Consider the following 14,100-nt stretch of genomic DNA (forward strand, 5'->3'; position numbering starts at 1 on the left):
AGTCCCAGTTATTAAAGCCTTCATGGAGGGAGTAAAGAGAATACACCCTCCTATAGCTAACCCAGCTTCCGGATGGGACCTAAATGTGGTACTTACCAGGCTTATGGGCTCACCCTTTGAACCCATGCACAAAGCATCCCTTAGAACCTCACTCTTAAAACTGCTTTCTTAATAGCCATTACCTCCATTAGGAGAGTGAGTGAACTACAAGCGCTCTCTATACTAGACCCCTTTGTAACAGTTCACAAGGATAAGGTGGTTCTTCACACACACCCTAGGTTTGCACCTAAATTCATTTCTAAATTCCATGTCAACCAGTCAATAGAACTACCAACGTTCTTTCAAAACCCTTCAAATTTGGGAGAAAGGAGCCTGCATACACTGGATGTGCGCAGAGCCGTCATGTTTCATATGGAAAGAACTAGACCTCTGAGAAAGACTAATCCGTTCTCTGTAAAGTGATCAAAAAGCCGTAAGTTTACAATCGGTTCTAAAGGGGAACATGTACATTCCATGTCACCAGCAACAGACAAGGACATTGTAGAACACAACACATTTTAATGATCAATGTGTCCACAGTGTAAGACAGCACTGTCACTGATGTAACACATTGGCGTGCTGGTTGTGCCCAAAATATGCGTCTGTAGCAACATGTCTATGCTGGCTGTTCCCAATTTAGGTCAGCATTGTCCTCTACAAAGAATGATGATTGATGCTGCCTGAGCATGTGCAGTGTGCCCAATACATATGCCAGTTTATCTCTGTAATACACATTCATTACTTCTGTGGTAATGAAGGAAGCATAATCCAATTCCAGGGGGCACCTGAGGTAGTAAAAGTCCTCCGCCACGGCCCGGTTTATTGGTCGGACCCAACATTGCAGAAATAAATTGTGTCCACGGACCCGACAAACATTGAACAAATACATAAATCGAGCAGGGGAGCCGACTTATGAATTTCCCGGGGAGTGCCCAAATATAGGAAGTGACATCACCAGCAGTTATATGACCCCATTTGCACGTAGTCGCCGAATTGGTGCGAGGAGGGAGGGGGGTGCAGAACAGTGGAAACATTGACTAGCATGTACTGCATATACTAAAGTCAAGTAAGGAGGTTTAAGCCTTCCAGTTGCATTCCAGTAGGCCAATACTGCCCCTACTCCACCCCTCTATAATCATCCAGGTTGTAGTAGCCCTCAAAAGGAACAGCAGCACAACTAGGATGGGAGAACGAATTGCCATCCTATCCTGCGAGTGTGTCAAACCTCAGAGCAAAGACTGTGCATGTGCCACCTACCTTGAAGCACAAGCTCACAAATTTGGTGCAAATCTCGCAAATGGGTGCATGGGAATCCCATGCATGTGTGTGGGCTGCATACCCCGGATCACTTGCTGACTACTTCAGTGTGAAACTCTGGCCAAGGCAGTACTGTCCCAATGGTGAGAAGTGTCGTATTTTCACATTAACTATGCTTAAGCACTTGGGTTATTGAATAGTGCTGCTACATTCTGAGTAATTCCATCCCTTTAAATATATTATCTCTTGTATAACCACAATAGTGTTGATTTATTCTGATGACGATGATGAAGATGTTAGACTTGCTCAATAGTTCTGGTTCTGTATCATTAAATGTACTTTAGATCTTCAGAGTCTCGGGAGGATAGCTCAGGGGCAACGTGCTAGCCTTGGAAGCAAGACGACATGGAGCAACACGGGTTCGATGCCTCTGGGTATATTATGCGCATTATAAATAACCAATACAAATAAAGAAATCTGCTGAGAAGTGCTAGGGCCTTGTCAATAAGAGTGTAGCAGCTCAACTGAGAAGTGCTGATGTTGTCCCATCAAAGTATAGCAGCCCCGCTAAGATGAACTAGCATTTCCTCAACAAAAGCATACTATTACAATTCTAGAAGCCCTGTTTAGCAAGCTTTCTGAGGAGTACCAGCATTGCCCCATTTCAAATATGGCAGCTCTAGCAGAAAATAGAATACACAGCCCTGCTGAGAAGTGCTGGTACTGTCTCTTTAAAAATACAGAAGCCCATTAGCTCTGCAACATTAGGCCCTGCAAGTACTCTCCCATTGAATGCTATTACACTGAACAAGGTCAACAGTATGGCAAGGTCCATACTTGGTTCTATGTGATAATTATGCATTTTGAAGAACAAATACAAAAAAGACTGATTTATTTCGGCCGATTTGTGTGGTCAAAAGGCGGAATTATCACATTCTACTGCCCGCTAACCCCGCCAAGAAGGTGATCCCACCTCACCCCACACTCCCACCCTCTCCCATGCTGTTACCTTCCTCAGAATTCAGGGGAGTTACCTCCCTCAACGCCTCTGTTCCCCGCCCATAGCATAGCATTCACCCTCACCACATACACGCTCAGAAACATGAAAAACAATCTCATTTGCCCTCTCCCTGCCACCTCCCCCCGCAGATGCAATGCTAGAGGGGTGCACAAATGTACAAATACATCCAACCCAAAAAGATGTTTAGAAATTGAGGGATAGACTTGCTTTGCATCTGTGCCTCCATTTCTAAAATCGTTTTGGGTTGGGTGTACCTCTACACCTGTGCACCCCTCCTGCCAAGAGGGGTGCACAGATGTACAAATGCACCCAACCCAAAACGATTTTTAGAAATTGGGGGACAGACTTGCTTTGCTTCTGTGCCTCGATTTCTAAAAATCGTTTTGGGTTGGGTGTACTTCTACATCCGTGCACACAGATGTAGAAGTATAAACAAACCAAAACGATTTTTAGAAATTGAGGGACAGATGGAAAACGAGAGCATCTTGCTTTGCATCCATCCCTCAATTTTTAAACATCGTTTTTTACCTGGGCCGCCAGAGAGAGACACAGTATGGATGGAACAAAGGGCCATTCATACTGCGTCTCTTCTCTCTGGTCTGGGGGGGGTGGGGGCGGAGCAGCCTCGTACTCGGCGCCCCTGAAACCGGCCCGGTTTATTTATTTGTTCAATGTTTGCTGGGTTCGTGGACCCGATTATTAATTTATTTCTGCAATGTTGTTTTGACCACCTTTGCAGAAATAAATAAATTAATCGGGTCCACGGACCCGACAAACATTGAGCAAATAAATAAACAGGGCCGTGGCCTGTTACGCCTCTGGTGCCCCCCCCAAACCCCTTTTTAGGGGGCACCAGAGGCAGTAACAGTCCTCCGCCACGGCTCGGTTTATTTCTTTATTTGTTCAATGTTTTCTGTACAGCCTCGCGGGCCACATGAAATGGCTTGGAGGGCTGCATTGTGGCCCGTAGGCCGTATGTTGGACAACCTTAATCTAGCTGGTCGCCCAATAACCATACACAAAGCAACGCGCTTGCTCAGGGTGATGGCTTCATGCATTACCTGGTTCCGCACGCACGGCTGCACATGCGCCTAATGCAAGAGTGGTTCACGAAACTGTGGTCTCAGGCAAGCGGTCAGTGGGACGATCTAGTTGTTTCGCTAATCCTAGTTCAAGCGCTACGCTGGTGGACAAAGGAAATCCTGTTAAAGGGAAAACCTTTTCACAACCCTGCAGTGCAAGCAATAGTCAAAACGGACAAATCACTCGTGGGGTGGGGAGCCCATTACCTTCACCACACCACACAGCGCATGGCCTGTGGACACAGATCACAGCCCAAAATCACAAACATGTTGGAGTCGATAGCCGTGCTCAAGGCCATGCAAGCTTTCGAAGTGCACCTGTTGGGTCAGACAGTACAAGTCCTCACGGACAGCAACACTGCCATGTTTTACATAAACAAGCATGGGGGCACACACAATCCAAGTCTGTCCAGGCTAGCACAAACATTTTTGAAGTGGGCACTCAAGCGGGGCATGGTCCTAACATCACATGTTCCAGGGGAACTCAATTCTCTGGTAGACCCATAAAGGAGAGATCCTCTACCCGAAGAGCACGAGTGGCCGCTTGACTACCATCTTCAACAATATCTTCTCCCTATCGGGTTACCACCCCTCACCCCCATACCTCTCTTTAGACTTGTTTGCCACAAGCCAAAACACGATATGCCCAGACTTCACATCCAGGTTTCCCCCAACACGGATCCTAGAGGAATGCCCTGTGTATGAACTGGTCAGGGAAATTTGCCTACACTTTTACACCGCTGCTGAGCAGGTTTGTGAACAAAAATGCACCAGGAACAAGTGACACTAATCCTAGTTGCTCTTATGTGGGCAAAACAACCTTGGTTTCTGCATATGCGCAAACTGGCGATGTGCGATCCAATCAAACTCCTGTGCCCCTACAACATGCTCGCACAGCACAGGGGGACAACTTTCCACACACCCTCAGTCTATGAACTTGCCAGCTTGGCTCCTGAAGTCCTAGAATTTGGCCATTTAAAACTACATTAAAGGTGTATGGAAATCCTCAAGGAGGTACGCAAACCAAACGCTGTTATTTTAACAAATGGAAAAGATTTGTAATATGGTGCCAGTCAAAAAATGTAAGCCCAATCGAATGTACTCATCACACATTCTTCTTGACATGCTCCACTTAGTAGACTCTGGGCTAGTATTGAACTCCAAGGTTCAGCTAGCGGCTCTATCCGTGTACAACACTTCTCAAAGCAAGGTGTCCTGGTGGAAAGTCCCTGTCATGAAGGCATTCATGGAAGGAGTAAAAAGACCCTCCAATTTCAAACCTGCCTCCATGGTGGGACCTAAATGTGGTACTTGAAATGCTCCTAGGACCTCCTGTTGGAGCCTATGCCCAAATCCAGCCTTAAACACTTTACATACAAAACAGATTTTCTGGTGGCTATCACCTCCATAAGAAGAGGCAGTGAACTACAAGTTTTGTCAGTGCAAGACACTCTGTTATCCACAAAGACAAGTTGGTACTGAGAACACACCCTAGGTTTTCACTTAAGTTCATATCTATGTTCCATGTCAACCAGGGCATTGAACTATCTGCTTTCTTTCAGAACCCTTCAAGCTCAGCTGAGAACTCCATACACTAGATGTAAGGAGGGCGGCCCTTTACTATGTAACCAAAACCACTGCAAAAAACAGACCAACTGTTGATCACCTTCGCTGCCAGGTGCCATGGAGACAATGTTTCAAAAAGCGCCATCTCCAGATGGATCGTGAAATGCATACAACTCTGCTACTCTCTATCGAACAAGACTCTGCCTTTCACACCAAGAGCTCACTCTACCAGGAGTACAGGAGCTACTCTGGCATTTATTGCAAACGTCCTGCTGGACGCCATTTGCAAAGCAGCAACATGGAGCTCCATAGATAATTTTACTCAGCACTACTGCATTGACACATTCTAAAGCAGATTCACGGTGGGACAAGTGGCGCTAAAACATCCATTTGCTGCTGTACCTTCACACAACCCACCACCTTCACTAGACACTGCTCGCTAATCTATGCATAGTATATGATATAAGCAGATCCACAATCCTCAGAAGGGATCCATTACTTATTAATATCTTATATCTGATGCTTGTATCTGCCTAGATACACATGCGCCCACCCGTCCTCCCCTGTGGAGTAGAAGGTGCATAGATGTTTTCTGGCTTTATCTACAGGTTATCTGCTTTATTACATCTGTACTCGCGCTGCACTTCATGCTACCTCATGTCAGAAACACAACAATCTGAGGGACCTCGACGCATGGAGGACCATGGGTACAGTGGACGTCACACTAGGGATAGTATTACGCCCTGTTGACGTCCCTTTTAGAGTTTTGAAAACAGAAAATGTTATACACCACTGCTACCACTAGATGGCATGTGAATCTAAGCAGATGCATTCCTCCCGTAATCGTATTTCTTATGCTTGCATCATCAGAGATAGATATATACAGCATGTGATCTAAGTAGATTCCACAAGCCTCAGAGAAATATATATATTTCACAAAAAAAACTTTATAAACGTGACATTATGGTTTGAAGTAAAACCGAAAAACCCCAGAAATTCCTCAGTTATGGTAGGCTAAGCAACCATAACTGCCTGCACCACTGTGCACTGCTAACACTAACACCCAGGACATAAAAGATGACATCACATGTGCATTTAATTTTCAGACAAGGGGTTGTGAATGTAATTTTGGCAAAAATGTATCGGGGTTTATCGGGACATGTGTAATAAACTACATACTTCATCACGCAATGTAGTGTTCTAAAGAAAATTCTATTGCAGTGTTCTTTCTAGTACAGGAACCTACTCGTACAGAAATGTAGGTATTGGCTGCAGCATACACCACAGAGGTGCTATATTTGTACTTTTGTTTGTGCCCTCCCCGACTCTACGTGAAAAATGAGTAATACAGACACTCCCTGGACAGGGATAAGGCACAAAAGAGCAGTCTGCGAGAGTACAAGGAAAAGTTTATCTAGATCTCTGGAAGCGCTCTGACCACATCAAGGTTACAACACATTTATATAGTCCATTGACTTTTTTAACATGTGATGCTACGTTGGACCTGGATCTGTCAGCCGGGGTGGTGTCTTAGGTGCGGGCATCATCTCTTCCTCCAGGTTAGTTGCTTGGTTGGCGGGAGGATTGACGTCAGACATCTGTGCTCTGGATGGGTGAAGGTCAGGTCGCTGTGAAACACGGTGGTCACTATCTAAGCTAAGAAAATACATTCTGAGTAATGTATGCACTAAATAATGGTTGATCAAAAGACCCTTGGTAGTGTATCATGTCATTATACAAATCACTCAAGAGTTTATATCATCTATAACATTTGGGTTATACATGTCACAGGTTTACGGGCCTTGAACACTATACTGTCATTGAACTATAGAGTTAGTCTCTCAAGAATCTCAGGTATGTGGCATTTGTTAGTATTGGGCACGATATACTGCGGCAGGGGTCTAATGTTAGTTGGGGGTCTGTTGGGTGGGCTTCATAGCATGGTCAGCGGTCTGGCACATGAAAGGGATAACTTGCCAGGACACAGGGTTAGAATGGCAATAAGTTTCAACTGGCGAGGGTAAGAGGGCAAGGACACTTTTGTGAAGATGGACGAGCTATGTGCTTGGCTCATGTTGGTTCACATGCAGGACAGTGATCTCGGAGGAAAAGAGATGCGTTACATGTATTATTTGTTGCAAGCAGCTCCGGCTTCAGTGTGAGACTGGAGCTGCAGAATCTTCCAGTTGGAGTGGGAACGAGGGTGGGGGCCATGTGCTCCGAGCTACTGCGGCGGGGAAAAGGGAGAGAGGCATTTTGTACTATCGCAGTGAGGCCTGGTCACCAAGATGGAGTCGAAAGGGGGTACAAAAAATGGATGCCATGTGTCCTGCTCCATCTACGCGAATGTAACCCAAAATGTAACCCAAAGTTAACATTGCATAAGGGCGAGGGGCGTACCCACCATTAGAGTCACTTGGTCCGAGTTTTGTACTGAGAAGTGATGGTAGAGAGGGGCCCATTGGCCCCTCGCTCCCACACATCCCCCCCCCTTCGTTACATCTAAAGTAACGAATACTTCTACTTTTTATTCTTTTCATTCTCCCTTCGGTAGTACTCCGCTTCCGCCACAGCCTCGTCCCACGCGGGGGTGCCTTTTTATTGGCATCCATGCTCTGCATACACTTCTTAAGCTATTTCCTCTTCTGGCATATTCGTCTGGTGTACACATTAAGTAAATTCCTTCATCCCCATCTAGATCCACCCATACTTCTTGGTACCATTGCAACTCCCTGGGTTCTTTTATCGTTGTATGATGCAAATTATCAACTATATACCCATATTGCCTGTAAATTGCTGTCATCCTGTATTGTGGTGTAGTGTACTCCCCTGTTTGCATTTGTGCATCTCTCATGGTAGCTACCGTTGTCGGTCAGCATGCTTTTCTCACAACACCGTAGTCCCAGTTGGCACACACAAAAGAACAGGAGCACAAAGACGATGATGGGGATCAGTATTTTCATACATTTACCCATGATGGTATCCAGCTGAACAAATTGTCGAACCATGTGCTTTCTTCAGCTCCTCCTTCGGTTCTCATTCTCTCTCCTAGATTGTGTACTGCTGTTATCACATGGGAGAGTGTCCCGTTATCAGCATCTTCAGTTGGCACGAATGTGCAACACGCCCTCCCAGTTTTTCGGCAAACGCCACCGTCCATCGGCGTGATGAGATCTAGGACATATCTGTTTTGAATTGTCATTAGGCGCAGCACGCGGAGCTCTATTTTTATCACGTTGAACCCCTCGTCAGCGCACTTTCTGCAACCATTTGGCATTCGCTCGTGCTTGCAGTCCCGGGACAAGAAGTGAGGCGAAGAATGTCTCTGTTGATGAAAGCTTGTATTTCTGCGGGATCTCAGCAAGGAGTTTTGTTGATTCGGATGAGATGTAATTGGAGGATCTTTTACTTCGTGTCAATCTTTTCTTTAGTTCATATTCTGACAATAGTTAATACGCTGGAACTTCTGTTATTATTAGTTGGGGCGCTGTCGATATGCCAGCCGATTGCCCTGCTGCCGATATGCCAGCCGATTGCTCTGCTGCCGATGTGCCAGCCGATTGCTCTGCTGACCCTTGGATGTGGCTTTCTGGTATTACCATTAGGGCTATGTGGAGGGTGGCTAGAGCACAAGTTCCTTTCCACGATGCGGGGAGGTGCAGGTAAGCTTGTTTGCCGCAAACCCAATAAATATCCATTAGTGCAGCTGTGCCTTTCTTCATGTCCGGTACGATTACAGTTTTGTTACATCTTTGTCTCCCCCATGTTCACTTTTCCTTCCCCATGGAAACACAGTTCATGTGGCACTTGTATTTTGATAGGTTTTTCTGGCCACCAAATCCTCTATTCCCCATACCTCCAAACCCCCCCTCTCTGGCCTCAGTACCCACCTCTTCCTCTTGCTGGTCTTTCCTGCCTCTGTTGTCCACCGTATTGCTCTTCTCCGTTCCACTGTCCTTGTCCTGTGGCCCGCAGTGCCGCTATTATTGCTGGTCTGTTTCCCGCTCCTTCATCCCCCTCGTTTTCTGTCTGTGGCTACGCTGTCGTTGACGGCGGCAACCTTCACTAATTTGTTCTGTACCAGCTTTGCTTCGTCTGCCAGCCTTTTTTGTGCTATCTCCTTTTCTCTCTCTTTGATCCTCCTGCAGTGGTGCACAATTATACTCTGTATTTCAGGCCACCCCTTGGCTCCTATCCCAGCTATTTTGTCCAAGGCCTTCTGCACCTCCTTCGGGAGCCCCTTTTTAATGATAAAATAAAACAAGGCGGTGGACTGGTTCCACGCCGTGCCAGTTTCGCTTCTCTATAAATCCTGCACCCGCAGTATGAATTGCGTAGGATCCTCGTTCTCCTCCATTGTGCACTGCATCACTAAATGTAAATCTGGAATATCTGGAAACGTGCGCCTCAGTGCATCCCATACTTGTGCTTGAACGTTGTTGAACGCTGACTCATCGTTACTCCGGGGAATCCGGCTTTTTCCCACACCGCATCTGCTTGGTCACCAATTGCTGACACTAATAAACCTTTGACATCCCCTTTCGCTAGTGGCACTCCTGCTGTGTTTTTCTCAATGCGTGTATCCATTTCCCAGCCCCTCCTGATAATGGGGGGGGGGGGACCTTTAGCAAGTTGTTTTTATCCATTTGAGCCCATGGAATGTAGTGTGGCCTACCTGCTCCTTTATGTATCAATGGCATTTGTAACTTGTGTTTCTTTCCTACCTTACTTACCGCACATTTCTTTATTTTACTTACCATCATATTTCCCCCTCGCTGTCTTAGTTTACCCTGCCATAGTGGTGGCGATGGTGTGTCTGGGTAACGGCGGTTTGGCAGTGGGGACCTGGCCTCGGCAGCTGCCTCTTCGTATTCGTCTAAGTCACTCCACACCTCTTCTATTTCTGATTCTTGCTCATTGTTCCCTTGACATCCTTCCCCTCTCACTTTCTGGGGTGGGTGGGCGTATAATCCTCACGGGTTTGTCATTTAGAGGGAACAGGAACTCCCCTGACCGCCACTCTTTCTCTTGCCCTTGTGGTATGTGGTATCCTTGTGGTGATACTGATCGCGCTGGCTCTGAGATTGCTTGCGCCACTTTCCCTGCAGTGCTCAATGTTGGCGTTAGATCTGCTATGGATAATGGTGGCACCTCTCCTCCCCCTGGCAGCATTTGGCCTCTATCGTACAATGCTCTTAGCCGCGTTATTTCCATCTGTGCATGCGCTAGCTGGCGGTGCCAAATTCACGGGGGTGCACTTGTTGGGCCATACAAACCTCCTTTATCATAGGGTGGCAGTGCTGTGGAAACTGCTCCGGTGGTGGGTGCGGGGATGGGACAGGCTGGTATGTACAGGGGCTCACTGTATCCTACTTCTGGCCTTGACATTAAAGGATATATTTTGGTTGTATCGCCTTCAGTTGTAGTGGTTGTGCACTCGCCCTTTGGCGTTCCGCTTACCTCTTCCTGCGTTTTCTGTGTTTCCTTCGTTCTTTATTTACCTCTCCTGTAGGCGTAACTTCTTCAAACATTCGCCACAAGTCTAGTACTTCTCTTCTGTTTTGTAGTCGTTTCCCCTTATACCTTGCTAGCAAGTGTGTGGATACTAAATGCAACACCCTTTTGTCGAATGACCCACCTTCTGGCCAAATTGGCGTCACACAGTTCCCTTTTATCTCCGTCAACCATTGATCGTGGTATTTTTGTATTTTCTCACTGTATAACGGAAGGTGCTGACAGATATTTGCTTGTGGTGTTATTCCCCCCATGAAAATATCTTTTCCTTTTCTCCCTTTGTCTGTACTTGCCCGTCGACCTCTTTCCCTCTAATCACTTCTCTACTTGCCTTTCTTTTCTTCTAGTTGAACAATATACCCTGAATCTTTTAAATTACTTATATATTGTCTGCACACATATGTATCAAGTTAAATATATCAATCACTTTTCAACGTTAACCTAATAGTTGTTGCATGTTCAAATTCAACAGTTCATTTTTTGCATATTTTACCACCTTTATCCACAAATCAATCACAGTATTTGGATATCCTTGATGAAAAATGGACAGAACACAAAAGCGCATATAACACTTATTGTGCACATGCACTACCTATGCGCATTCTCTCCCCGTTTTGCTCTTTTTTCCACCCCTTCCCCGTTTCGCTTACTCTTCTCATTCACTCCCCACCTCTTACACCCTCTTACTCTTTTCCAAGAATCCTTTCGTACCCAGAAAAAGAATGTTATCATCACTCACACAGGCCCTACTCTTTCCTATAACCCGTTACCACCTGTCCCTCCTATTTCCCCCCCCCTTACCTTTCCTTCGTAACCTTCGCAACCGGCACTCACGTGTTCAGTCAGGTGACCCGAGGGTCGCTGCTCGCAGTCCGACCCCAGTCGGGCTCGCACCCCAACCAAGCCGTGGTCCGCCTCGGCGAGCAGCTTTTCAGTCGGTTATTCGTCAACCGGGAACCCTTGACCCTTCTTCGTAGTGCGCACAGGCTGGTCGGCCGCGGGGGCAATGCTTTTGCTGGGGGGCGTCCCGGATCTCGCCGCACGGCGCCGGCCTCGTGGCACCTCTCCGATCACATCGCAGGGGGTCACCAAATGTTTGTGCCCTCCCCGACTCTACGTGAAAAATGAATAATACACACTCTCCCTCGACAGGGAATAAGGCACAAAAGAGCAGGCTGCGAGAGTACAAGGAAAAGTGTATCTAGATCTCTGAGAGCGCTCTGACCACATCAAGGTTACTACACATTTATATAGTACATTGGCATTTTTAACATATGATGATACGTTGGACCTGGATTGGTCAGCCGGGGTGGTGTCTTAGGTGCGGGCATCATCTCTTCCTCCGGGTTGGTTGCTTGGTTGGCGGGAGAATTGACGTCAGACATCTGTGCTCCGGATGGGTGAAGGTCAGGTCTCTGTGAAACACGGTGGTCACTATCTAAGCTAAGAAAATACATTCTGAGTAATGCATGCACTAAATAATGGTTGATCAAAAGACCCTCAGTAGTGTATCATGTCATTGTACAAATCACTCGAGTTTATATCATCTATAACATTTGGGTTATACATGTCACAGGTTTACGGGCCTTGACCACTATAATACTGTCATTGAACTATAGGATTAGTCTCACAAGAATCTCAGGTATGTGGCATTTGTTAGTATTGGGCACGATATACTGCGGCAGGGGTCTAGTGTTAGTTGGGGGTCTGTTGGGTGGGCTTCATAGCATGGTCAGCGGTCTGGCACATGAAAGGGATAACGAATAACTTGCCAGGACACAGGTTTAGAATGGCAATAAGTTTCAACTGGCGAGGGTAAGAGGGCAAGGACACTTTTGTGAAGATGGACGAGCTATGTGCTTGGCTCATGTTGGTCCACATGGAGGACCGTGATCTCAGAGGAAAAGAGATACGTTACATGTATTATTTGTAGCAAGCAGCTCTGGCTTCAGCGTGAGACTGGAGCTGCGGAATCTTCCAGTTGCAGTTGGAGTGGGAACGAGGGTGGGGGCCATGTGCTCGGAGCTACTGCGGCGGGGAAAAGGGAGAGAGGCATTTTGTACTATCGCAGTGAGGCCTGGTCACCAAGATGGAGTCGAAAGGGGGTACAAAAAATGGATGCCCTGTGTCCTGCTCGGTGGTCCCATCTACACGAATGTAACCCAAAGTTAACATCGCATAAGGGCGAGGGGTGTACCCACCACTAGAGGCACTTGATCCGAGTTTTGTACTGAGAATTGATGGTAGAGAGGGGCCCATTGGCCCCTCGCTCCCACACACTTTCCAAAGTTATATAATAAAACTGTGAATGCTTCTGTATCTGACTTTTCTGGTCTGTGAAACATGTAATAAGTTTCTAATAACACATCACTTACTACATATTTCTAGTAATACACACAACATAAATAGACAAAAATGCAAACAAATATGGGGCTTGTATTTGGAAAGTAAAGTAAGCAAACAAGAGTCCGTATCATTAGCAACTGTGTATAATCTACATGATTGTATTCACGCACAAAAATGATTGCTGTGCTTCAGGCCTGCTTCTTCCCCTATATATGTACATCATAAGATGCGATTAAATTCTAAGGAAAGTATTGTCAGAACATGTGAGAATAGCAATATCTATAAATGTAGTAACTTTTGAAAGGTAAGTTTGTGACTGTCAGTAAATAAACCCACCTGGCCTAGATATGTCAATGAACAAAAACGAAGGGGCTCCATATGTGATGTCATCAGTGATGTCATCATTCACATTTGTGATGTCATCTTTGATGTCCTGGGTGTTAGTGTTAGCAGTGCACAGTGGTGCGGGCAGTTATGGTTGCTTAGCCTACCATAACTGGCGAATTTCAGGGGTTTTTCGGTTTTACTTCGAACCATAATGTCACGTTTATAAATTTTCTTTTTTTAGTTTTTTTTTTTTTACTGAATTTCACAGGTTTTTAGTAGCGCAACTGAACCATAACATCCCGTTAAAGTTTTTTTTACTGAATATACACTTTCATCATGTGAAATTGGGAGATATGTACTATAAATCCCTTACTTTATATACATGTAACATAGAACATACCTAACCCCCTCGCTAATGATATTGGAAAGGCACGGACGGAGTGCCTGTCTGCGGACGGGTGCAGACAAGGTCAACACTACCCAAACAGTCAGGAGGTATCTGAAATTGTACTATTGTGCCATATGAAAAATGCACAAGTTTAAAAGAGAACACATAAACGCATTATAAGTACTAATAAGTAACCAATTGAACCTACACGTCTCGAACATTACCCATGCATTTAATTACTATGTAGAATGAAATGGATTATACCATAACAAAAAAAACATATATGCCTCCAACGTAATTACCTCACAGAAACTGTGCAGCCAGGAGCAACAGTAGACGCACACAGCACAACGAAGACAAATTACAAGAAAATAGTAAGCGAACTTCATTTTTCTTAAGTGTGTACTTTTTGTATGAGGAGCAGAACAGATAATGTATTTCTGTTTTGACACAGAAATGTGCAGTACTTTGGAGTGGGTGGAGGAGAATTTTCCGCATGGGGGAAATGTCGGAAGATGGCGATAATAATGGTACACACTGCTCTGTGTTAGGCAGAAACC

General features: G+C 45.7%; 1 protein-coding gene across 2 annotated transcripts in view; it reads left to right on the plus strand.

Annotated features, from left to right (window-relative positions):
* Positions 1-14,100, plus strand: part of SDE2 (SDE2 telomere maintenance homolog) — a 423,596-nt gene that overhangs the window by 77,634 nt on the left and 331,862 nt on the right. The gene's annotated exons all lie outside the window — the stretch shown is intronic.

Source organism: Ambystoma mexicanum, chromosome 4q, assembly GCF_040938575.1.
Source record: "Ambystoma mexicanum isolate Mex_15411 chromosome 4q, UKY_AmexF1_1, whole genome shotgun sequence".
In the NCBI taxonomy this organism is placed as follows: Eukaryota; Metazoa; Chordata; class Amphibia; order Caudata; family Ambystomatidae; genus Ambystoma; species Ambystoma mexicanum.